General features: G+C 39.6%; 2 long non-coding RNA genes across 7 annotated transcripts; one reads left to right on the top strand and one right to left on the bottom strand.

Annotated features, from left to right (window-relative positions):
- Window positions 1-5430: 5430 nt before the first annotated feature.
- On the bottom strand, window positions 5431-18570 carry LOC111095129. Of its 2 annotated transcripts, XR_005356293.1 has the most exons (5): window positions 18315-18570; window positions 14752-14825; window positions 12513-12598; window positions 8064-8141; window positions 5431-5766 (listed from the first exon to the last, which is right to left on the bottom strand). It is a non-coding gene; the product is annotated as an uncharacterized LOC111095129 (long non-coding RNA). The 2 variants fall into 2 exon arrangements; XR_005356292.1 differs by lacking the exon at window positions 18315-18570 and having other exon boundaries at window positions 14752-14895.
- On the top strand, window positions 7305-19453 carry LOC111095128. Of its 5 annotated transcripts, none has more exons than XR_005356288.1 (4): window positions 7305-7639; window positions 13429-13534; window positions 18889-19049; window positions 19155-19453. It is a non-coding gene; the product is annotated as an uncharacterized LOC111095128 (long non-coding RNA). The 5 variants fall into 5 exon arrangements; XR_005356287.1 differs by having other exon boundaries at window positions 7310-7531; XR_005356289.1 differs by having other exon boundaries at window positions 7317-7531; window positions 18946-19049.
- The last annotated feature ends 7451 nt before the right edge of the window (window positions 19454-26904 follow it).

Raw genomic sequence — 26904 nt, 5'->3', positions numbered from 1 at the left:
AATGGCATTGGGAAAACTGGGCAACTACATACAAGGACTAAAACTTGACCACTATCTCACTCCATTTATAAAAATTTACTCAAAATGGATTAAAACCTTGAATTTAAGACATAAGACCATAAGACTCCTAGAAAAAAAACATAGGTGATAACCTCCTCACCATTAGTCTTAGCAATATTTTTTGGATCTGACTCTAAAGGCAAGGACAACAAAAGCAAATATAAACAAATGGGACAACATCAACCTAAAGAGCTTCTGCACAGCTAAGGAAACCATGACCAAAACAAAAAGGCAACCTACTGAATAGGAGACAATATTTGCGAATCATATATTTGATAAGGGACTAATATCCAAAATATATAGAACTCATACAACTCAATAGCAAAACAAAACAAAACAATTTAAAAATGAGCAGAGGATCAGAATAGACATTTGTCCAAAGAGGACATCCAAATGGCCAGCAGACACATGGAAAGATAACATCACTAAGCACCAGGGAAATGTAAATCATAACCACAGTGAGATATTACCTCATACCTGTCAGGATAGCTATTATCAGAAAGACAAGAAACAGCAAATCTTGGTAAGGAATTGGAAAAAAGGGGACCCTACTGGACTATTGGTGGGAATATAAGTTGGTACAATCACTATGGAGAACAGAATAGGAGTTCTTCAAAAAAATCAAAAATAGAACTACCAGATGAACTATCAATTCCATTTCTGGGTATATATCCAAAGAAAGCAAAAACACTAACCCAAAAAGATATGTGCACCAATATGTTTATCACAACATTGTTTACAATAGGCAAAAGATGAAAACAACCTAAGTATCCAGCAATAAATAAAAGGATAAAGAATATATGAAATACACCCATTTGCACACTCACATATGCACAATGGAATAGTACTCAGCCATAAAAATAATGAAATCTTGCCTTCTGTGATAACATGACAATAGGACGGACCTTGAGGCTATTATGCCCTGTGGAATAAGTCCAACAGAGAAAGAGAAATACTCCGCTATTTCACTTACAAGTGGAATCTAAAAAACAAAACAAACGAAATAAGACAAAACCCAGACTCATAGATACAGAAAATAGGGTGGTAGTTGCCAGAGAAGGGGAAAAGGGGCTGTGCAAAACAGGTGAAGGGCACCAAGAGGTACAAACTTTCAGTTCTAAAATAATTCATGGCAATGGAATGGACAGCACAAGGAACACTGTCGATTTTATTGTTTTGACTTTGCATGGTGATAGATGGTGACTAGACTTATTGCGGTGATGTTTGCAATATGTATGAATGTTGAATCCCTATGTTGTGCACATGAAGCTCATAGAATATTGTATGTAATTAATGCTTTAGTAAAAAAAAATAGTTGCATTCTCTTCTAAAACTGATTTTTTTTTAAAGTATTTACTAAACCATAACAATCAAGCCTTCAGTACTAATTATCATGAAAGAGGCAGTAAGCCTCCTGTCACCTCCTCAGGTATCGGGAACATAAACTAAGATTTTTTTCAATTTTGTTCTGAAAGCATTTAGCAGATAATTAGATGGAATACTTAAAAGCTATAATTTATCTGTTATCATTTTGATACTTCTGTACTTAAGATCCAAATGCTATAACTGTGTGAGCGGACAGGCAACCTGGAACCACAGAACAATCATCGGACTATGGCACAGAAAACCTGTGTACTGACTCTGACTCACTCAGCTATTAATCAGTTATATGACCTTTGTCATATAATGTTCCCTCTCTATCTGGTTAGTTTCCTTGAAGGCTAAAAAATGAGGGGATTCAAAAAAGTGGGGGTTCAAAAAAAGTGGAGGTTCAATTAGTTGATTTCTGGGATTTTTTTCCAGCTTTTATATCTCTTGGTTTCTTAATTCTTAGGCAAGGCACTGCTCTAGGCATTGGAGTTACCACAAGTGACCAAAACAAATACCTGCCCTTAAGGAACTATTCTGGGCACAGGGTACAAGATAAAAGTAAAGAAGCTAATATAGATGGTCAGTAGGTAGGTGGATGGATGGATGGATGGATGGATGAATAGATAGATGATAGATAGATGGAATGCCATGGAAAAAAAACAAAATTAAGCAAGGACTAGAGTATGGATGTAGTAAATTAAATAGGGTGGGCAGAGACCTCTCCACTGAGATTTGGGTAAAGTCATGTTGCCCTTGAACAACACAGAATTCAGTGATCTAGTCCATCAAGTAAGACTGTGTCCAGAAGCAGAAAATAAAGCTGGAGACAATGGGGTACAAATACAGATTCCTATAGGAGCCTTGGAAAAGTAACCCAGTCGATTGATGTAAGTGGAGAAGGTAGTGGTTACTCAGCTCCACCCTCATTGTCATCCAAAGTCGGGGTCTGGTGTTGCCACATCAGCTCTCTTCCAAGAGAAACTGGAAATCGGAATTTTTATGTAAAATATCCTGGTTTTTTTTTTAAGCATTAGTTATTATATCAGTTTCCTAGGGCTGCCATTATGAAATTATGAAATGCCACAAACTGGTGACTTAAAAAAATTTATTCTAACCCAGTTAGAATATAAAACTACTAGTCTAGAAGTCTAACATCAAGATGTCGGCAGGGCCATGCTTCCCCTGAGACTGGATCGAATCCTTTTCTGCATCTTCTTAGCTCCTGCGAGTGGCCAACCATCCTTGCATTCCTTAGCTTGCAGCTGCATGACTCCAGTCTGAGCCTCCGTGGTCACACAGTACTCCCTCTTTGTGTGTTTGTGTCTCTTCTTATAAGGACACCAGTCATGTTGAATTAGGGGCCCCTGCTACCAGTTGACCTCCTCTTAACTAACTACATATACAATGACCCTCTTTCCAAATAAGGTCCTGTTCTAAGGTTTGGGGGTTTAGCCTCCAATGTATATTTTGCAGGGGGACACAAACTTATAACAGTTATCAGTTAGTATGCACTTTAAAAAATACTCTTATTAGTTAGCACTACATAGGGTAAATAAATCATATACGTAACTCATGGGTTATTATTTTGTGAGCTCTGGGCTCACACAAAGAACATTAAGCTTGATGCGCAGTGTGGTGCCTGCCCAAGTATTTGCTGAAATAATAAGTGAGTGAATAAGTATCTGAATGAGTGAATGGTAGCATTTCTTTTATGTATGCAAACATCTGGAAAATATCTGGAAAAGGTATTCTATTACCAGAGAGAGATTCCAGTTGGTCAAAACTCTACTGACTGTTCAGTACTTTCTGTGGATTTCTACACAAGTTTGAACAGAGCTGTATAAAATGGGAACTCCTACTTCTACCCTAGCGCTCCCCTTCCTCCTTCCTCTGCGTGGATTTCTCTGCCTCGAGCTTGTGTCCGGGATGCCGCCCAGCTACCCTATCTGGTTTTTGCTCATCGTTAAATGCCAGTTTTTCTTTTTCTGTAACAGAGATTGCCTGTGGTTTGCCCGATGTCCAACCCTCCCCCTTCTTTAAAGGCAGAATGTGATAGCAAATTTGCTCAACTGGAAAATACTTTAAAGCCTGGTTAGCCAACAGGAATAGCTAAATAGATGTAAGTGGCAGTCTTGGGGCAAGACTTCTGGAAAGCTCTATGCTGCGTCCAACTCTCCTGTTTCCTGCTTGAAAGAGAGATGTGATAACTGGGGCAACAGCAGTCATCTGGGGCCTACGGTGACGTTAATAGTAAAAGTTACGTACTGAGAACAAGGGAGTGAAAGATGCCACGTGGCTTCCTGCTAATATCTCGGGCCACTGTACCAGCATGTGGCAGTTTCCCTCCAGACCTACCTTCTGCGAGACGAAAACCAACCCGCCCCCTTCCATAAATCATAGTGCGGGTAATAATTCTGCTTTCTCCTAAGCCCACTCCTCCCTTTTCATTTCTGGTCTGTATTTTGTGCAATGACACCTCCCAGGCTCCTTCTTCTGTCCGGAGTGAGTCAGCCCATGAGAGCTTGAAATACCCGAAGACAAAAGAAGGGGAGAAGCCAGGGAATGTCTTCTCTTTTTTCTCTGCTTTAGGGGACATTCTGGCAGTGGGTGAGTAACTAACTGGCACCAGACAACCTTCTCTCTACACAGAAACCTCCTCTTTGTGCCAAGAGGTCCCAGCTCCAGGGTGCCAGGATCACCGGGGCCTGCCTTCATCTCTTTTTCTGGCAGTGCTAGGGGCTTTCTCCACCTGAATCCCATTGGCTTCTCGACTCTTTCATTAGTGTAAGAAATTTCTGTATAAAATACCCTCTTTTTGACATATGTAGACTGTTTTCTGTTCTCTGAGTGGATCCCAAATGATCCAACCACTTCATTTGCAGAAGCGAGGGAATCTTTGTTTTTCTCAGTTGAACACAGTGTCCAGTTGCTGTATCTCCCTTCAGAATTCATGAAGACAGCAGAGAGAAACCGCCAGATCCTAAAAGCCTATCAACATCCCAGTTAGGACAACAGATCCTAGGCATTTATGGCTTCTGGTAGCCAGATTTCAGCCTTTCCTGAGTTTTCAGAACCAATCTAAGAAACAAAACTAGAAGGCATCTCCTCTTCTCTTTGCTGGCCAATGCCTAGCGTATGCCCTTGTTAATCACATCTCTGTCAAAGACTTGCCTTGGGGTGAGCAGACAACCTAATAAAATGCACATTCTTCTTAGCTTTTGTCCCATGGACTAAGTGCAAGATGAGACCCTCTGATCGCCCCCACAATCTTCCTGTTTTCTGCCCTTTGAGATAATCCATGCCTAGAGCATCTCCTAAATGTGTTCAATCAGCAGTTCACAGTCTTTCTCTGGTACTTGATCGAGAGACTCCACAAATATCAGCTTGTGCTCTCTGGGACCTGTTACCCTGGAGCACAAGCTACATTGCTTTCCTGCTTCTCGTACCAGGGTCCTGGCATGTGGGTGCTGGAGGGGGAAGGCCACATTTGTTGGTGGTGGGTTCTTTCACCTATTCCAGCATTTCACTTGGACGCTTTCCATCCTGCCAAGGAGTAGTTCACCCTTCTTTAAATTCTGCATTGGATGACACAAGAGTCCATAATGCCCACTCCTCCACCTTCTGTAGGAAATCTGTAGAATCATACCAATAAGCCTTCACATTAAAGCATAGTTCCAGATTTCTATTAAGACATTATCCATTCTCTTGTCTTGTAGCCTCACATAGCAATTTGCAGTGCTTGATCACACCTGCCCTTCGATGTCCCTCTTCATAGGAGGACATGCCAAGTACACCGACAGCTCAAGCTGGGTCTACACATAATTTGTCTGTGGTAGTATAGTGGTCCTGGCTTATTCCATCTAGACGTCTAGTTTCCTGTATTGTAGTGGAACAGTGCCACCCCCACCCATATTTGTAAGGTATAATCCATCACAAGAATGAACCCAAATTTATTTGTAGGTGATTACAAACATACAAAGCATTCAGAGGATGGTTCAAACATTCATTTATTGTTGCTATGGAGGTTGCCCCTCAGACTGTACAGAATTGACCAGGAATTTACAGTGGAAAGTTCTTTTTCCTTTTGTGCTCTCTGTCCTATCCTCAGAATATCTTTGCTGCCCCAGTGATCAAGGCAGCAAGATCTGCCCCTGTTTCTAGCCCAAGAAAACAAAGCCAGAGGCTTAAATTCTTCAGTGTACAGCACCTAGAGAAGGCAAACAAAACTCCTTTGCTTATATTGGTCACTTCCCAAAGCATAACTTCAGTGTCTCCATGTTGTCGAAGACATCCCCTCCCCTTCAAGGGCAAGAATGGGTGACAGCAGACATCATCCTGGTATAGAAGAGAATAAGCAATGGATTGATTTTATAATAATGAAGAAAATCCAATAAAGTTAATTTTTAAAATTTTTTTAAGGAAAATATAATTGGAATAAGCCAAGATGAGAAATTCCAAAGCATTTCTAAGAAATATCCTTATAATTAAGGGGTCTTTTTTCCTTTAATCATTCTTTCTCTAATTATTGTTTTATAAATAATATCCTTCAAGATGAACAGATAGACAGACAGATAAACCTGCGGTATTTGGGCAAGCCTATCAGTAATGAGAGTGTGCTAGTGAAAAATGCTTCACATAAGAGTCATCAAGTTGCAAAAGGATTATCTATGAACCAGGAAGCCTCTCCTGACATGGTGAATCTACATTTTAGGGGGAAAAACAGTCTTGTACGTTTTCTTTCTACAAAAGCAATTATATTTCTTCACATATAAATTGTTGCAAGGAACATGCAAATGCTGTGAACTGAAATGGAAACACCGATATATTACTTCTGTTCCAAACATCTCTGCCTAGATCCCCAATCTCCCACATTCCTGAATACCATGATGAAACCTTTCGGTTGTGTGAAAATAAAAAATGAGATTTGTTCTGAATAATTTGTTATAGTTTTGGCATGTTGTTTGTTCTCTTGCTGTGAAGCAAAGAGCTATGTTGGCCTGGCATCTTTTATTGTCCATTCTCCCTTCTCAGGCAGAATGGGGAAAGTGCAGACGTCTGCATACCAGCAAATTTGTTACTGGTGGTTAGAAACGTTTTGCTGTAGCAGGATAGTGGGCCCTTAGCAGCAAAGTTGCTTTGAAAAATAAATGTAATTCACTTTTGCCTGCTTTCCAGAACAGAATTTCTTATTTGGTAAAAATGTCAGGGAAAAAACGCTGGTAAGAAGAATGCATATGATTTAACTCACTTGACCAGTTTATCTCATCTACGCATGTTCAACTTTAAAAGAAATAACACTTTCACTTCCGATATGCATTTATAATTGGGAAATAGAGCATGATATACCATCCTCATGGTGCACTTGGATGCTTCTGGGGCAAACAGCCAGCTCTGCTGTGTAGAATCATAAACCATTCAGGCTGGAAGTAACCACAGCAATGATTCTCCCCAGTTCCTCAATAACATGAAGAAAATTAGGACACCCAGGACTGTCCTAACTTTAGCACTAAAAGCCCCACATGCCAGGAAACCCCTCAGTCCCGAGATGATTGATCATCCTGATATTAGGTCTAGATTTCAGATCCTCGGATTACTGACTCAATGATGTTTGTATCACACATCTTTGTTTTTACGGAGATTCTAGTTCTACCTTTAAAGACAGCTTGTAAATAAGTTTAAGTGCTAATTATGCATTCCTCCTCTATTTAAGGAGTGAAATAAAAATTTTGGTTTTGGTTTCCCCATACAGTTTTTAGAGACATGCCCTAAATATGTTTCCCTTCGTTCTCTCTTCTGTCTCTCTTTTTATTCCTGGAAAGATGTAGATTTGTGTTGTTATGCATGGGTTAGGCTGATAAATCAAATCAGTAGACATTTCAAATAAACAAACAAAATGAATTTGAGAGGTTATAAGTGTTTGCAAGTGTCACCGTGGAGACCAGAGAATGGATTGTCACCATGGAGACTTGCATAAACACTGCCTGTAATGATTTCTATGTGGAATCAGATATAGAAGAGATTTGGGAAGGAGGATATATAAATGGAGCTGGCAATAAGTATGGCTGGAGTGAGTTGTGCGGGAAGACTGGGGGATGCTAAAGTAAGTTGACAGTTTGAAATGTTTCTCAACTCACCATTGCTCCATCAGCGAACAAGAAAAAACCTTCAGGGAAAAATCCCCACATCCTATAATATTACAGGATTGGAGGTGATTTCCATGCACTTTTTCACTCTTTTGCTGTCATTATAATGAGTTCTATACAGTTGTCATGTGATCATAATTACAGCTGGTCTTTGTTATGTCTTGCCACATTGGTGGGACTGTGATAAACTTTTTATGGTTATTATCACATCGAATCTGAACATTTATAAGGAACAGAGAGAAGGTCCTACAGCTAAGAAATAGGGCAGACAGGATTCGTATGAGGCAGTCTGGTGGAAGAGCCCATGTTCTTAATACTGATCTTCTCTGATGAGAGAAGAAATGTCCTTGTCTTTGAGGCACTTTAAATCTAAATAAGGAAATAAACATAGTAATAAAGAATAACACCAGGGCAACAATATGTATTTCCAGTACTCATACACATTTGGTAATTATTTAATTACAGGGTCATGTCCAGCATGAACCTTACCACTTTTTCTCTCTTTTCTCTGGAGTTATTATATCACTGGGGCTCTCAGTTGCAGAGAACAGAATCCACATTAGCTAGCTAAAAGAAAAAGGATATATTTATTAAAGACACTTTATTTACTCGTGGGATATCTGGGAGTGTCCGAGAGTCATGCTTAAAAACTACAGAGCACAAATTATACTATCTTCCTATTTCGGGGTTACTAGGTTTTTGGTTTTTGGTTTGCTTTTTATTATTTTTTAAGTTTTTAGATTCCAGTCAGTTAACAAATAGTGTAGTATTAGTTTCAGGTGTACAATATAGTGACTCAACACTTCCATACATCACCTGGTGCTCATCACTAGTGCACTCCTTAATCTCCATCACCAGTTCATCCATCCCCCCACCTCCCCTCTGGTATCCATCAGTTTGTTCTCTATAGTTAAGAGTCTGTTTCTTTTTTTTTTTTTTTTTAATTTATTTATGATAGTCACAGAGAGAGAGAGAGGGGCAGAGACATAGGCAGAGGGAGAAGCAGGCTTCATGCACTGGGAGCCCGATGTGGGATTCGATCCTGGGTCTCCAGAATTGCGCCCTGGGCCAAAGGCAGGCGCCAAACCGCTGCGCCACCCAGGGATCCCAAGAGTCTGTTTCTTGCTTGTCATTTTATCTTCTTTTTTCCCTTTGCTCATTTGTTTTGTTTCTTAAATTCCACATGTGAATGAAGCCATATAGTATTTGTCTTTCTCTGACTGATTTATTTTGCTTGGTATACTACTCTCTAGCTCCACCCATGTCACTGCAAATGGCAAGATTTCATTCTTTTTTATGGCCAAATAATATTCTGATATATATATATATATATCTTATATGCTTATATCTGATATATCTATCTATTGATATATTCATCAGTCCATGGACACTTGGGCTATTTCCATAATTTAGCTCTTGTAGATAATGCTGCTATAAACATAGGAGTGAATACGTTCCTTTGAATTGGTATTTTTGTTTTCTTTAAGCAAATACCCTGTAGTCAATTGCTAGATTATATAGTAGTTCTATTTTTAACTTTTTAAGGAAATTTCATACTTTTTCCAGAGCGGCTGCACCAATTTGCATTCCTACCAACAGTGCAAGAGGGTTCCCCTTTCTCCACATCCTCACCAACTCCTATTGTTTCCTGTGTTGTTGGTTTTATCCATTCTGACAGGTGTGAGGAAATCTCTCATTGTAGTTTTGATTTATATTTCCCTGATGATAAGTGATGCTGAACACCTTCTCATGTGTCTGTTGACAATCTGATGTCTTTGGAAAAATGTCTATTCATGTCTTCTGCCCATTTTTTAATTGGATTATTTGGGATTGGGGTGTTGAGTTTTATAATCTTTTTATATATTTTGGTACCAACCTTTTATCAGATTATCATTTGCAAATATCTTCTCCTATTCTATAGGTTACCTTTCGGTTTTGTTGTTTCCTTTGTTGTGCACAGAGTTACGAGGCATTTAAATCAAATTTATCTTATAATGTCCATTAAGCTTTCAGGGAAATTAACTCAAAGGCTGGACTCTGTTGGAGTAACGCTGGCTTCTCTCTATTATCTCTAATTCTTTACAGAACACCTGTGGACAGCATCCCATGGCCAAGGTGTTCTCGTTGTTACAAAGCTTTGGATCAGGGATTCCTAGGATCCTAGGAAGCTTTGTGTTGGGCCAATCAGCCATCTCTGAGAAAGAGGGATTTTTAAGGCTTGCCCAACATCAAGGTTCAACAGAATTTATTGTAATATAAAGGGATATGGGGCAGTCTGGGTGGCTCAGTGGTTTAGTGCCATCTTCAGCCCAGGGCATGATCCTGGAGACCTGGGATCGAGTCCCACATCAGGACTGCATGGAGCCTGCTTCTCCCTCTGCCTGTGTCTCTGCCTCTCTCTCTCTTTCTCTGTGTCTCTCATGAACAAATAAATAAAATCTTTTTAAAAAATAAATAAAAGGATAGCTGTGTCAATAATCTTGGATAAAATCCTTTGATTCAAATCTTGTGGAAGATTCCTTTACAAATTGTTGATATGCACCATGAGAATTAACCTTTACTTTGCACTGATAGGTACTCAGCAGACAGCAAAGTATACAAGACTTTCTTTTTCTGAGGAGAAATCGAAGGACAATATAAAGCCCAATGAATCTGGACTAAGAACAAAATTGTTTAGAATATTAAATTTTAAAATATTGGGGGGGGGGTGGCTGGAAGACTCAGTCTGTTATGTGTCTGACTCTTAGGTTTGGCTCAGTCATGATCTCAGGTTCCTGAGATTGAGTCCAGGGTTGCCCTCAGTGGAGACTCTGTTCCTCACCCTCTCCCTTTCCTGATCTCTCTGCCCCTCCCCAACACATGTTCACTGTCTCTCTCTAGAATAAATGAATAACTCTTTAAAAAAAACAAAGAAGTAGGTAATTTGTTTTTAACCCTTTGGATGTTATCAGTCATATAAAGAAACAGTTTCCCTTTTCTCACTGATCATAAGTATATAGCCAAATTTGTGACTTATCTGTTTAGCAAGCACATAGGATCTCATGGCATGATTCTTTCTTTCTTCTTTCTTTTTATTTTTTTAGTTTAAATTCAATTTGCCTACATATAGTGTAACACCCAGTGCTCATCCCATCAAGTGCCCTCCTTACTGCCCATCACCCAGTTACCCCAACCCTCTACCCACCTCTCCTTCTGCAATCCTTTTTTTTTTTTTTTTTGTTTTCCAGAGTTAGGAGTCTCTCATGCTTTGGCTTCCTCTCTAATTTTTTCCACTCAGTTCCCCTCCTTTCCCTTATAATCCCTTCCACTATTTATTATATTCCACATATGAGTGAAACCACATAATGATTGGTCTTCTCCTCCAACTGACTTATTTCACTCAGCATAATACGCTCCAGTTCCATCCACATCAATGCATGATTCTTTTTTTTTCAAAGCATGATTCTTAATACACCACACACCAAGCTTCATCTTACTTTTTAATTGTTATTTTCTCTTTCTCTCTTTTCAAAACTATTTGTATATTATCTCACCATGTTATATACATCCTTTTGCACTTAAATCCATTTTTGTCTTTTTTTAAAGATTTTATTTATTTATTCATGAGATACACACACACACACAGAGGGAGGGGGAGAGAGGGAGAGAGAGAGACAGAGAGAGAGAGAGGCAGAGACACAGGCAGAGGGAGAAGTAGACTCCATGCAGGAGGCCTGATGTGGGACTCAATCCTGGGTCTCCAGGACCAGACCCTGGGCTGAAGGCAGTGCTAAACCGCTGAGCCACCTGGGCTCCCCCCTAAATCCATTTTTGGAAAGAAAAAAAAAAGACAAAACCACTGGTCACTCCTGTAGTGTACCCCACTCATTCTTATATGACTCCAGGAACCCGTCCTGTTGCCCTTCCTTGAATGAAGTCTCTGTCCTCCACACTCCTAAATCTCATCCTCACTTTGACCCAAGTTTTCGACTGGCTGTGATTTTTTTCCTCCATGTCATCCACCTGCTTTCATCTTTCAGAGATTTCTCATGATTTCTAGTCCCCAAGAATAGCCCATTCTGTTTCCCATCACTGATTTGGGTTTATTTCGCTTTCTGTTTTCTTCTACTATTTCTGGAGGTGATGCAGGGAGGCTGGAGCCTGTGCTCAGTGTGCCATCTTCCCACGGAGTCCCCTTTCCCTTTTTTATCCCAGATCTGCATTTCCAATAGTCCTCTGAACATGCACACTCAGACGTGCTGCAGGAGGCTTAACGCACAACGTCCGAAATAAACACTTCACCTCAGCCAACTTCTGTGTGTGTGCACATGCACACGTGGACTGTGGCACACACACGTGCCAGTGTGTGTTTCCTGTATAACCAAGAAAGAAAATGTATCCCATCCTTGCTCCCCTCCCTCTCTCATCCTTACCGCCCAATAAATGTCCAAGCCTCTAGTTATACTACCTCAGTACTCAAATCCATCCGTTCCTTGCCATCTTTTTATTGCCATAGCTAACAATCTGGTTTTATTCCTTCAGCCCAATCTCCAAATTCTATCCAAAATGAGATATCTAGGGGATCCCCGGGTGGCTCAGTGGTTTAGCGCCTGCCTTCGGCCCAGGGCATGATCCTGGAGTCCTGGGATCGAGTCCCACATCGGGCTCCCTGCATGGGGCCTGCTTCTCCCTATGCCTGTGTCTCTGCCTCTCTGTGTGTCTCTCATGAATAAATAAATAAAATCTTTTTTTTTAAATGAGATATCTAAAAAGCCTTCTGGCTGCCAGTACCCTATAAGGTAAATCTCAACCCTCTCCACAGTATCACATGGCATCTCACTTACCTCAGTACTCACTACTCAGTATTCAAAGTTTATATTCAGCTGTACGTCCTCTGTTCTTTCATGTCTCCGAGTTCTTGTGTATATTGTTCATTCTACCTAGAATACTCTTCCTTACCTCAGCCCGTCCTTCCTTCTTGCCTTCTTTCATTCTTCATCAAATATCTGTGATGCACATCCTATGTGTGGGCACTATTCCAGACACTGAACAAAAGAGTTGTTGCCCTTATTTTTAAAATGTATTTAATTTAACAAACATTTCTATAACACTTGCTGTGTGCCAGGAACCCTTCCAAAAGTCCATGAGATTCCATTCTAGCTGGAGACACACATTAATCAAATCAGGTCTTCAAGATTCAACTTAGGTCCTCTTGGACACTTTTCTGAATCTCCCAAGCTGAGCTAAGCCCAGCATGTCCTGCATGGACAATTACCCAAGCATGTTTATGTGGTTGTCTCTGCCATAGAACTGTAGGTTCCCTCAGCAGACTATTCCTTTTATCCCATGAACAGTGTTGGGGGCCTAATAAAAACTCAGTAAGTATTGATGAAACAACCGCCAAACCAAATTTGATCATGTCATTCTACTGTTTAAAACCCTTTAACGAGTCATCACAGAAACTAAACATTTGAGTCCAAATTGCTTAGCTTGGCATGCAGTGCTTTGCAAGCTGGCCCCAACCTATCCTGGCCTCACCTTCCCCAGTACCAAGTCATGCTCCTTTCGCCCTAGCCACACTAAACTATTTCTCATGCTCCGGAAATAATATTGTCTATAACCTCTCAAGGCCTAATATTAGATGCTCTACCTGACTTTTCAACCCTTAATAAAGTTTCATTTGTTGTGAAAGACCAACTCAAAGACCACATATCCACATGTGTCACATATTCATCCATGTGACTTTTCACTCCTATAGCCATATAGTCACATAGCTTTATTTATCACATTATAATGATCTACTTATGTGTGTCTGTTTCCCCTCCATGACAAAAATTATGTTTTATTAATCTTTGAATTCTCTATAATTTCATAGGAGACCTATCATGTCCTAAAACATAAAAGATGATCAGATAATGTTTGATTGAAAGAATTCATGGATAGGGTTGTACAAGCTTCACTGCACTGTGGAGGACAGCCAGGTAAGGACCAAACCTTGGCGTATACAATGTTTCTACAGAAGGTAGAGTTCAAAGTATTATCTCAAACCAAATTAGAGACCTTCATATTCAAATGCTTTATTGGCTAATCACCTATTCTCCATTTTTCTTAATTTTCAGATGTAAAAGAATATTTGTCCTTGACAAATATTATTAAATTATTTTGTCTCCTCTATTTATGGACTTAAATCTGTACTGTCACCTACCTACTACTTCGTACACATTCCATACATAAGACAATATTATTTCTTGGAGGCAAATCTCTCTCCTCCAATTTAAAATACCTTTAGGTGGTTGTTAGGAAGGGCCATTTTATCCTGTCTCAGGCCTATATATTGGTAAACAGGATGTTGTGCATCAAAAAACAGCAATAGACAGTTGTAAGAAGCCTTTTAAAAAAAAATGTAACCTATGTTTTCCCCAGGCCAGAAGAGCCTCAGGCTAAACTGGGGTCATATTAATAGTGATAAAGATTGTTGAGCAGCCCGGGTGGCTCAGCGGTTTAGCGTCTGCCTTCAGCCCAGGGTGTGATCCTAGAGACCCGGGATCGAGTCCCACGTCAGGCTCTCTGCATGGAGCCTGCTTCTCCCTCTCCCTGTGTCTCTGCCTCTCTCTCTCTCTCTCTCTCTCTCTGTCTCTCATGAATAAATAAAATATTTTTTTTAAAAAAGATTGTTGTTCTACCCTGACCCTCACTTAATATTATAGGACCTCAAACTTTTTGCAAAACTTTCCCTTCTGTCCTTAGATATTTTGAGGGACCCTAAGAAATATTTCAAATGTTTCAAAACACTGAATCCTCTCAGCATCCATGTGTAAGGAGCTGCAGCTGATGATGCCAGGCTCTTCCTATCCACATTGCTAATCAACAGGCAGCTCGGACACCTTCCATGGTTCCCGATGCCACAGGCCAACCTCTAACTCTTGGCACCACTTCCTGCTGCCTTTCAAGCCATCCTCCTTTTGTGAGAGTTATCAGTGCCATGTGACAATGCCTTGTCTTATGTACGGTGCTACAGTTAAGTGTCTGCCTTTGGCCCAAGTCATGATACCAGGGTACCCAGATAGAGTCTCATATGGGGCTACTTGCTCAATGGGGAGCCTGCTTCTCCCTCTCCCCCTCCCCCTGCTCATGCTCGCTCTCAAATAAATAAAATCTTTTTTAAAAAAGAAAATATCAGAGAAAACTCAAAACTTACATGTTTTCTCTTATATTGTGAAGTTGCTCTGTTTTCCTCCAGTATTATGAAATTGCTAATGGTATAGAATTCTTCTGAAAGGATAAAACTTGGTATTACTTCATTTACCTTGAGGAGCATCGGTTGGGATAGCTCAAAATAATAGTTATGTTTTAAGACAGGAGATAATGTCATTGTAGGGTGGAGGAAGCCTGCAGGTAGACAGTCAAGGGCTGGTGGTGAAGCTCTGTGAAGTCACCAGGGTCCATTTTTCTGCTCCCCCCTCCTCAATACACATAGCACACCACAGGACCCCAGACTGCTGCAGCATCCTCAGTCACTGTAACTGCACTCCAGCCGGCAGGAAAGGGTAAGAACAAAGAAGGATGTGCCCTTTCTCCTTGAGGACACTTTACACACGTAGAATTTACATATGACATTTCCACTTAACCCTCTATGAGCCAGAACTCAGCCACAATGCCACATTTAGCTGCAAAAGAAGCTGGGAAATGTGGTCTCTATTACAAGTATCTAGATCTTCAGCTAAATCAGCAGTACTGCTACCAAAGAAGAAGTCAAGAATATGTATTTTGAAATAGCTGGAAGTCTCTAACAAAGATACAGGTTTCTTTTGTCTCCTCTATTTATGGACTTAAATCTGGTATGTGGAAGAGGAACAAATCATTGAATTGCTTATGCCATCCACACCAATGTATGGCAGGACCACCTATTGATAATGAAATCATGTTTAGTTCTCACTGCTCTTAATACATTTTCCTTTCCCATCCTGAAAAGTTAGCTCAGCCTTTTGTATCTATGACTAACAGACTCTTGTGCTACAGAGCCAAGAGCAGAAGTAGCAGGTAAACTCAGCTTCAATTTTTGTTTTCAACATGTAAACTCATGGAAACAATGACAGCAAAGCATCTGAAAAAGGAAGGCAGTTTCAAGGTTTAGGGAAAGCAAAACAGGATCAATTTGAGAAGGAGACATCAAAATATCCTTGGGGCCGAAGGGGTCAGGGCTTTAGCCATTCAACAGGAAGTGGGGACCAGGGCCATGCTCATTCATAGCTCTCTGGGATACACAACCTACATGGGAAGGACAATGCGTTGCGGCTCAGGCAGCCAGATGTGGGTCATGAAGTATCTCCCAAGCTTGGAAATGTTTCCTATGCCCAAGCTGCCCATTTCACAGAGAACATGACCAAGGTGAAGCCAGTAGTAGGATATCCTTCCCCTATATTCTGAATTTACAAGTCAACTGATACTATAATTTAACCTTAGAAAGGTAGAGGCAGCTCCCCAAAATGAGATCAAGGATGAATTTCCCACCACCACAGGCAGTTATAAGCTTGGGGAGATTCTTCTTAGTTTCCAACATAGTGTTTTTTTACACCCATGTATTACTAATATTTACTCCTGCTACAAAGAACAGAGCAGAAAATAGAACTCGGCCTTCCTGGGCATTAACCTTGCGGTATTCTTATGTAGCTTAGCTGTCTCTGAGGACGAAGGTTAGAAGCAGGTTGGAACTATATTGATCACTGAAGGGTGATTCATCCTGACTCCTCATCTGGCTTCCTTGGCTCATTATTTGCTCTGTGTTCCCACATTGATTTAATCCTCCATAGTCACTTTGTAGGCTATAAACTCCATTGGGGGCAGGTATTCATTCATTTTATTCTATGATGGACCATATGTATGTCACATGGCCCACACAGCCTGTCATTTTATCCACTTTTTATCAGATCAACATTCCTGAAATAAATGAGCCAAGATTTTTTCATTTGAGCTGGATCAGTCAGAAATCAGACCCACAGAGGAAGTCTTCCCCTTGACAAAGTTGTAGGTGGTGGTGGGGTTATTTTCTACTTATACTTACCATTGTTCTTTCCCCAAATCTGGGGCTGGTTACAGATTTATATGCCAGAACCAAGTCTCCAAGAGGGACTCAAGGGATTATAACCAGCCATGTTGATGATTTAGTAGATAACGTTCTTTTTTCTGAACTTCAAATGAAACCAGCAGGTTATGAGGAACCATCCTTCAGCTGAGTCATAAAGACAAGCTCCTGCCCTCTTGCAGTTAAAAATTCATGAAGCATTTCAAAAGGCTGTTGAGAATCAGGCTTGGTTACATTCTTTCCCTTCCCTTACTTGTTATTTACATGATTAAATGCCTCTGGCAGCCTTTACTTTTTGGATGAATTATAACCTGATGTCTCTGATTAATCAAGAATAAATGTTGGGCCTGGTTACCACTTGGTTAAGCTTAAGAAAAATATAAGCATCACAGAGAACCAAGCGACCAAACAAAATATAAATGTCAGTTGGTTTTACTGTGCTTTGCTACAAAGGTTGGCAAGCTTTGAAAATTTGCATGCCAAGGTTGTCTCCCAGAGGTAGATAAACATAACTGCTAACACGAGGCTGTAACATTTGTCAGCTACTGTTTTTACTTCCCTGTGGTAGTTTTCTCAACCAGAGGGAACTTTGGTTCCAGGGGAAAGGGTGAGAGATCCCCCTGATAGTGAAAACTGTCTGTATCTCATAACTGGCTTGCAAGCCATATGTTGCTGGTGTCAGCATTAGTACCTTATAGCTGGGTTTCAAGTCGTAAGTTTTGCAACTGCACTATTCTCCAAAATGGCATTGCTTTTGCTACTACAAATTGAAAGAAATCCATCAAAATACTTCTCTGTCCTATGTTACTGAAAGTACAGGAACCTCATTTTTTCAGATCTGTTGATATCCCATAACTTTCTGCCTTCTTGCAGTAAAAAATTCATGAACCGTTTTCAAAAGGCTCCTGAGACAGCTTATTAGACCCAAGTTTCTCAGCTCCTTGGCCCTGATTCAGAGGGTCTGACCTGTGGGGAATCCTGCAGATTTCATAACCTTGTCCCTGCTCCCTCTGCTCATGGAAAAGTTCAGTAAATCCCTTTGGTCTGTTTTGTGCTCAGTGCTGACTCCTCCTTCCACAGCAGGCTCATAGTGGTAAAAGGCAAATGTCGGAACCTTTTAGAAAACCTAGAGTTGCCATCCATAACGATAATAGTAGTAGTAATAGCAATAGTGATGATGATGATGATGATGATGATGATGCTACCTCCCTTCTGAAACCTTTCTCAAGAAAGCAAGGAAGCTTCTTTTCCGGAAGTCCCTGGTGATCATCTCAAGTCTCAATGGACTGAATTAGATCACAAATCTATCTTAGAACCAGAAACCAGGTTTAGGTGGTAGGACAATGCTGGTTAGATTAGACCTGAGCCAGGAGCCCCACACCTAGAGCCAGAGGGATGTTGAGTCAGACTCATGTAGAACATCACCCAAACTACACAGGTCTTGCAAGGGTGGGTATGCAAACCCAAACAAGCTGGGATAGTTGCTAAGAGAAAAGGGATGAACAATATAAGTTAGCTGCAATGGCCACAGCAACTAACAATAGTCGTATGCTGAGCTCTCATTTCCTATTGTTACAATTCTAAGAACGTTTTCAATGAATCCTCACAAAAAAAAAAAAAAAACATAGAGAGAAGTTCCAATTTTATGCACATTTTCAGATGAGAAATTGGAGACTCACAGAGGCTAAGTGACTTGTTAAAGTCACACAGCCAGGAAGTGGCAGAGATGGTGTTCAAATCTAGGTGGTCAGACTTCAAAGTTCAAACTGATTCATTCTCTTCTTTAGGAAGTGTTTCTAAGCTTAGCCAGAGCACACTGAGGGACACAGGTGTCATCCTGGGCTTCAGAGACCAATGAAGCTATCGAGTCATAGCCAGTTAATTAGCACAGCTTCCTCCCCACTTGTGGTTCTGTGCTAGTCACCTCTCCTGGCAACCGTTGACCCCCCCCCTCTGCTGGGCCCTCCTACTTCCCTTTGCACCTCCCATGAGATCAGAGGAATCACTACACCAGACATGTACTTGACTTCAAAAATTGGGTAAAATGACTATTTTTAAGAATTCTTCCATTAAAACGAATAACTATAGCATTTTAAGATGGTCTTTTCCTGTGATCACTAATAGCATATGGAAGGCTAAGCCCAAGTGAATCTTTCTAGTACCGGGGGATAATAGAAGGCGCTTGTGGTGAGGACTAGACTGGGCAAAATGTCCCATCCGTGGTCATCAATAATCTCTTGTTCTTTCTGTCAGTTCTCAGGGCTTAGTTCTCTGCGTAACCAGTTTTGTGTTTCTGTTTCTTCCCCGAAGAAGTGGGTGTTGGGAATCAAGCCAAGAAGCTGTAGCAGGACAATTGATATACACATGATGACTATGGCTCTTCCTGACAGTAAGATCCTCTAGATCTGTCTAAGGTATTTCATGACATTTTATTTGGCAGGTTGAAAGGAGTGAAATATAGAAAGCTGTCTGGGTTTAGCAGGGAAAGTCTTACCTCTTTATTATTCCTGTGTTCCCAGGTGGTGTCATGATCCAGAATTCATTTTGAACTGAACATTCATGGCCTATATTGAAAAAGCTACATTAATTTCATAAAGTTGGGTCAAGTAAGGATAAAAGGAGAAGATTGAAAGAAAATAAAATTTATTTGGAGTAATAAGCCTACAGATGATTAAGAGTTCTTCAGGAAATGATATATGCCGATTGAAAGGCACTCATATTGTTTTCTGGACTAAACCAGGTTCATAAGTATTACAGTCATATATTTTAATTGAACATTTTTAGGCTTCCATTAAGTTTGAGAAATTAAATAAGCAGTGAGGAGTTGCTACAGTATTTTTGAGATCCTTTAAGGTAATCTTCAGATAATTATAAAAAAGGAAGTTTTTTGAGATTTTAGTACTCGCTTTAAACTGTATCTATCCATTCTGCACTATATTTATTAAGTTCCTCCTATGCGTCAAGCACTAATGCTGGAAAAGCAGTGATAAATATACAACACAGTTCCTACCACTGTGGGCCTTGCCACCTAATAAGAAAGGCTAAAAAAAAAAAAAAAACCCATAATAATGTCAAATTTGAAAAGTTCCATGAGGATTGCTAATAGCATACTTAGAATAACAATGTGGGAAGGAAGGAGCAACTTTATGCAGCGTAATTACAGAAGGCTCCTCTCAGGAGACATAGGAAGTAAGGTCTAAGAATGAGAAGAAAGTAGCCGTGCAGATAGAGAGGAGAACAGTTCTCTAGAAACAGGACTTGAAAAAGTCCTGCAGATGGAAAAAGCCCTCCACCAAGATAAGGAAGCCTGACCAGGGGAAAGAAGTTGTATGGGAGGGATACTGGAGACCAACACTTGAAGTATCTGTGAAATATTAGTTCCAGCAGGAAATTGAATAGAGCCTGGAGTCTTAGAAGCAAGGTCAAGGAGGGAAATACAAATTAGGGAACGATCTGCATGTAGACACACATTTTTGAATGATACAGTGATTAAGATTGCTTAGAAAGAGAGGCTAAAGTAAAGAGAAACTCTACTGTTGTATTATCAATACAGAAAAGGAACCAGCAAAAAAGAGTCAGCCCAGCTGAGGAGGGGAACTGAAAGAGCAAATATCATAGAAGCCAAAAGAAAGGAGGGAGTTACTGGGTAAGGAGAGTGGAATGATGAGCACTTACTCTTCTCCCTTTCTAGGCCAAGACCCTAGGAAATGATAACATCTAAACTTTTTGAAAGCCATATACCTACAACAACAAAGAAACCAGAAAGAACTATCACTGACTTGATTTCAATGATTTCTTGAAAATGGAAGGCAGATGGAGGAGTGACTGAGTGTGACAGAGGAAGCCATAGCTCAGAGAACATTTAGGGAAAAAGGATTAAGGAGAGATCCAATCTGCCGTGCAGATCCTGGAGCTGTCCAGGACTTGGCGGGGATGGCATAGAATTGAAGTGAGACCAAAGATAAACTCAAAATGGATGAAAGATCTAAATGTGAGACAAGATTCCATCAAAATCCTAGAGGAGAACACAGGCAACACCCTTTTTGAACTCGGCCACAGTAACTTCTTGCAAGATACATCCACGAAGGCAAAAGAAACAAAAGCAAAAATGAACTATTGGGACTTCATCAAGATAAGAAGCTTTTGCACAGCAAAGGATACAGTCAACAAAACTCAAAGACAACCTACAGAATGGGAGAAGATATTTGCAAATGACATATCAGATAAAGGGCTAGTTTCCAAGATCTATAAAGAACTTATTAAACTCAACACCAAAGAAACAAACAATCCAATCATGAAATGGGCAAAAGACATGAACAGAAATCTCACAGAGGAAGACATAGACATGGCCAACATGCACATGAGAAAATGCTCTGCATCACTTGCCATCAGGGAAATACAAATCAAAACCACAATGAGATACCACCTCACACCAGTGAGAATGGGGAAAATTAACAAGGCAGGAAACAACAAATGTTGGAGAGGATGCGGAGAAAAGGGAACCCTCTTACACTGTTGGTGGGAATGTGAACTGGTGCAGCCACTCTGGAAAACTGTGTGGAGGTTCCTCAAACAGTTAAAAATATACCTGCCCTACGACCCAGCAATTGCACTGTTGGGGATTTACCCCAAAGATACAAATGCAATGAAACGCCGGGACACCTGCACCCCGATGTGTCTAGCAGCAATGGCCACGATAGCCAAACTGTGGAAGGAGCCTCGGTGTCCAACGAAAGATGAATGGATAAAGAAGATGTGGTCTATGTATACAATGGAATATTACTCAGCTATTAGAAATGACAAATACCCACCATTTGCTTCAACGTGGATGGAACTGGAGGGTATTATGCTGAGTGAAGTAAGTCAGTCGGAGAAGCACAAACATTATATGTTCTCATTCATTTGGGAAATATAAATAATAGTGAAAGGGAAAATAAGGGAAGGGAGAAGAAATGTGTGGGAAATATCAGAAAGGGAGACAGAACGTAAAGACTGCTAACTCTGGGAAACGAACTAGGGGTGGTAGAAGGGGAGGAGGGCGGGGGGTGGGAGTGAATGGGTGACGGGCACTGGGTGTTATTCTGTATGTTAGTAAATTGAACACCAATAAAAAAAAAAAAAAAAAAAGAATTGAAGTGAGACTAGGGGCTGGGCACAGAGTAATTGAAAGGAAGGATACATAGCTTTTGCTACCCCACAATACTGGCTCCTGCACTCTGAATCTCTGAATAGAGATCACTCTGAATAGAAATCAAAGGCCTACATTCTCCAGCTTCTAGGAATTACCTACAAAAATACCATCTACTTTCCTGATAAGCACCTTAATCTTAATCTAAATCTGAACATGCAAGCTGATAAGGCCTGCCCATGTATCCAGAAAATTTTATTGTATCACAATTAGACTTCATTTTTTTTAAAGAAAGTCTCTAACATGAAAAAAAAAAAAAAGAGATTTAGATGAATTAAAAGGTAAAAATGACACTGGAGGAAGTGAAAATTTAATATATGGGATAGAAAAAAAAGGCTCAAAAAGCTTTCTATCATATCAGAGAGATTTGAGAAAACATTATATCCTAACACAAGAAAAGGTTGCTATGGAAAAAGGAACAATCGAAACATAGGAAGGATCTCTTGAATAAGGAAATAAGACTACCAAATTAAAAAGATTGAATAGAAGGATTACAAACCAAGATGGGAAAAATAGGAATTAGGAAAAAAAAGTTTAAAGAGATGGGAAATTTACAAATAAAATTTAAAAATGTGAAAAATAAAACTAAATCTATCAAGGTGTTTCAACAACTGGCTAATGGAAGTCCCAGAAAACAAATGATAGAGAATAAATTATCAAAGAACTACTGCAAGGATATTTCAAAGAAACCAAAGGATACAGCTAGATTTAAAGAGCCTACTGAGGGCTTAGTACCATGAGTGGCGGGGCGGAGGGAGGCGGGGAGAAGACCCAGGGGTAGTCACAGCTTGTTGAAACTTAGAAACACCAACAATACAACCATGATCTTAAATGCTCTCACAATAGGGGTGTGGGGGAAAGAATTTATTAAAAAGAAAAACAATAAAAAATAAATTTATTATTAAAAAAGAAAAACAAAACAAAACAAAAACAACAACAACCAAGAATCACCTTAGACTTTGCAGTAGCAACACTAATTACTAGAAGACAATGGGGCAATATGAAGTTTTGAGGGGAAATTATTTTTAAACTATAACTCCATATCTAGGGCAGCCCGGGTGGCTCAGTGGTTTAGTTCCTGCCTTCAGTCCAGGGTGTGATCCTGGAGACCCGGGATCGAGTCCCACGTCGGGCTCCCTGCAGGGAACCTGCTTCTCCCTCTGCCTATGTCTCTGCCTCTCTCTCTCTGTCTGTCTCTCTGTATCTCATGAATAAATAAATAAAATCTTCAAAAAAAACCCTCCATATCTAGCAAAACCATCATATGTGAAGATAGAATTAAGATACTTTATCTATGCAAAGACTTAGAAAAAAATTTACCTTTTATAAAACTGTCATCGTTTTGTAATAAAACAAGGGGGTAAAGCAGCACCAAAAGATAGCATAGGATCCAGAAAAAAGGAGCTCTAACCCCCAGCTGTGTAAAGACGTCTCACGATTTTTGCTCAGAGAGAATTAAGTCCAAGAGTCTTCAGAGGAAAGCCTCTAGGACCACACTAGATTAATGATTCTCAAATTGGGCTCTACACATCCCACAGAAACCTTTTCAGGGAGTCTGTGAAATTACAGCTATTTTCATAATAATCCTAAGATATAATATGCCTTTCTCATGTCTTTGACGTTGGCACTGATCATGCATAAGCAGTGGTGGTTAAAATTGCTGATGCTTTAGCGACGAATCAACACAGTGGTACCAAGCAGTACTTGGTACCTGCTAGGCACTAAATTCTTCTCTGCTCTAAATTTTGGCTTAAAAAAAAAAAAGAAGAAAGCCACTTTTTATTTAAGAATATCACTGATGAAGCCACAGAAATTATTCATTTTATTCATCTTGACCCTTGAGTACATGTCTTTTTTCTAATATTCTGTGCTTGAGAACAAGGGTGTATAATCCTCTGATGTTTTTGGTATTAAGCACCTGTGCTTCTGTTCCAGTTGTGAGCTGAATTAGATGCTTTTGCCATGAAACACCATTTTTACTTGCTTGAACAACTGATGGGCAAACTATGGTTATTCGAACTTGGAGTTTGGGCAGACATTTCCTAAAATAAATGAAATGAACCTGTCACTTCAAAGAAAACAACACAGTTCGTATTGCGGCTGACTCAATACAAACTTTCAAGGAGAAATGAGATTTTGGTAAACTTGTATCCCCTACTATGAACCTGACAGATTCATAGTATTTAAAGACTTTCCTAATGAGATCAGTGGTGATGCTAACAAATGTTATTTTCTGATATTGTAACATCAAATGTGTCAACATTTGGAAGATCTTCATAATTCATTGAATCAACATTTTCTAAATAAATAATGCATGATATTACAACATCATACATGAGCAAAAAAGCTCTTCAAAGTATAGCTGTATCAATAGATAATAAAGTAAATGAGTACAAAAACTGCAGTGATACGATGTCAAATCCATGTTACAATTAATTTTTAAGAAATGCCGTTTGTCCATTTTCGGTAAAGTCGAAAAGAAAATATTCACAATGGGAATTAGTTCTTCCAGTGAACAGATGTTTACAAAGTCATGGTAATGTAAGCAGTTTATTGATTTGCAATTTTTAGAATCAACTTAATGGCTTAATTATTGTTATAGAACAAATGGTAAATAGTATCAACTTTGTCAATTCAACAGAGCAAGTACAGAAAGCAGAAAGTGAGAGGTAGAAGTGGGAAGAAGAGATAAAGAGATAAAAATAGGGTAGGAATACTAATTTTCTTGCCTCACAGGATGTCAAAAGATATTACCTATAGTTGATGGAAGAAGAGTTTGAAAGTGTTGGATTTTACTAACCCATATAAGAAAATAACAATTAACATAGCAAGTATCACTTTGTTGAAAGAATGGAGGAGAGAGGAATGGGAGTAATACGAGAGAAGTAAATCCTCATTTATTATCACAAAAGCAAAGAAATGTCAAAAATCAAGAAACTTAAAAAATGTCATTTAGAAATGAGCTAACTGCCATAAGAAAGAGCTTTTTAAAATTAGAACGTACTGTCGCTGGAGAGAGGGACAAGGCATGGGATGTGGTGGCATGGGTTGCCAGATAAAATACAGGATGCTCAAAAATAAGTAACAAAAATATTTTTTTAGTAAAAATATGGCCTCAATATTGGATAGGTTATACTTATACTAAAAAGGTGTGCATTATTTTCCTGAAATTCAAATTTAACTGGATATCCAGTATTTTTGTTTATTTAATCTGGCAACTATATATGCTCTTTTTGTTCGTTGTTTGTTTTCAATGATAGACTCTTTTTAATGTTTAAATCTTTTTTTAATGTTTAAATCTTTTAACCATATATTAAATAACCTGACATTAAAAAAAAAAAAAAAGGAAGAGGAGGCAGAGGAAGAGGAAGAGGGTAGACCAGCAGTGTCCAATCTCAGTGAAAATTGAATACATGAGGCTGTAGACATGTTTGTTATATCTGGCCATGGAGGGGGCAATGATGTCTTTGACAGAGCAGATTTAGTGGAGCCATGGAACTGTAAGTGGACGTTGTAGATTAATGAGTGAATTAAGGAGAGGTAATTATAAAAGAGGAAAGTAAGGAACAAGTGATTTGAAGAAAATCGATGGGTTACAGGAGTGATGATACGTTTTTCTTTCTGTATATCTATTACCTATCTCTAATTCTTTTTTGGGGTCTGTCATATCAAATCTGTACAACATTAGAAGAACATAAACTTCTAACAATAATTTGGGATAATGCCACAGGAAGTCTCCCACCCACCCACCCCCAAATAGTATACTGAGTAAGGGTCTGACTTTCTGGTGGAGGGATGTTTGTAACAATATGAACATTTTTTTATAAAAAATGTGGTGATTTACCATATATGTAAGTCAGATATGGGGTTGGAATGGGAACTTACAATCCCTTTCTTACTGACAAAAGTTACTAAATCAACCTAGCTTCTTTCATGAGACCTGGAAGGCTCTCATACACTCTAAATCTACTCATTGCTCAAATGTAGCACATAGTATATAAAAGATCTCAGGGAAATACAAATATGAATAAGACATGGAGCCTTCTTCCAACGAAGAGAAGTTTTCAAGATAGTGGCTAGACCAGTCAAACTTCCCCTAATAACTGGTTTGTTGGCCTCATGCCAGATGGAAGCCTACCTTTGCTGAGCTCTGTCCCACGTACTCTTAACCTGACTCCGTCACCATGCTTCACTTCCCCCAAAAGGCTCTCTCAGAACAGGATTTGAACTGGCTTCTTTAATAAAAGACATAAAACCAACTTGTCTCTTTTTCAGCAGATTATATAAAAATGTCTAAGCATATTTTTCTCTAGTGGGAACAATATGCAAGCCATTCTCCCCCCACTTAGGCTTTCCAAGTACTCTCTGTTCCCCTTCAATTGTGCTATGGTTTTAAAAAGCCATCTAATTTGTACTACTGAAGTCACATATGTGTATGATGAGCCATTGATGGCCTTGAGATGACAACTTATTAAAACACTTTGTTTATTTTATTTCTGTGAGCAGCACAAGAAGAATAAAAAAAAATTCCTTATCTTTTCAACTCTCATAGCAAATGACTCATTTCCTCTCCAAAGAGGTTAACTTCTCATTTCTCTTTCTTCCCTGTTACCCAAAGACTCTTCCATCTTGGAAGTAGCAAGGAAATGAAAGAGTAGCAACAGTGGGTAGATGACTTTCTTTTCCTTCGTTTTGGAAGGTGCCACTTCTAGGAGTAATCTGATTGCCACTGACCTTCCTTTATGTCTCCACTGATACCTCAGCCCTTCCTCTAATATATCTCCCTGGAGGATATTTCACTCTTCCAACCCTCTCTCCCACTTGACCTCTTTCTTCTCAGCCATTCTAGTAAGCAGAGATTTTCTCTGTCCTTTCCTTCCTCCCTCTGCCAACTCTTCAGATCATAGAGCCTATACACAAGGCAAGCAGTGATTAAACAGCCATAGTCAGCAAGAGAGAAATACTTCACTAGACAAACTAGGGTCATCTGGTGTCCTTCAAGCCCTCCAGTGAGTCCTTTCAACCACAGAAGTTGGGAAGAATAGTGTCAGGTTTTAGGGATGGATGTTTTGACTCTTTGA

The sequence above is a fragment of the Canis lupus genome, chromosome 3 (genome assembly GCF_011100685.1).
Source record: "Canis lupus familiaris isolate Mischka breed German Shepherd chromosome 3, alternate assembly UU_Cfam_GSD_1.0, whole genome shotgun sequence".
NCBI lineage: Eukaryota > Metazoa > Chordata > Mammalia > Carnivora > Canidae > Canis > Canis lupus.
The sequence above is the reverse complement of the archived record's forward strand: the minus strand, read 5'-3'. Positions and strand labels throughout refer to the sequence as shown.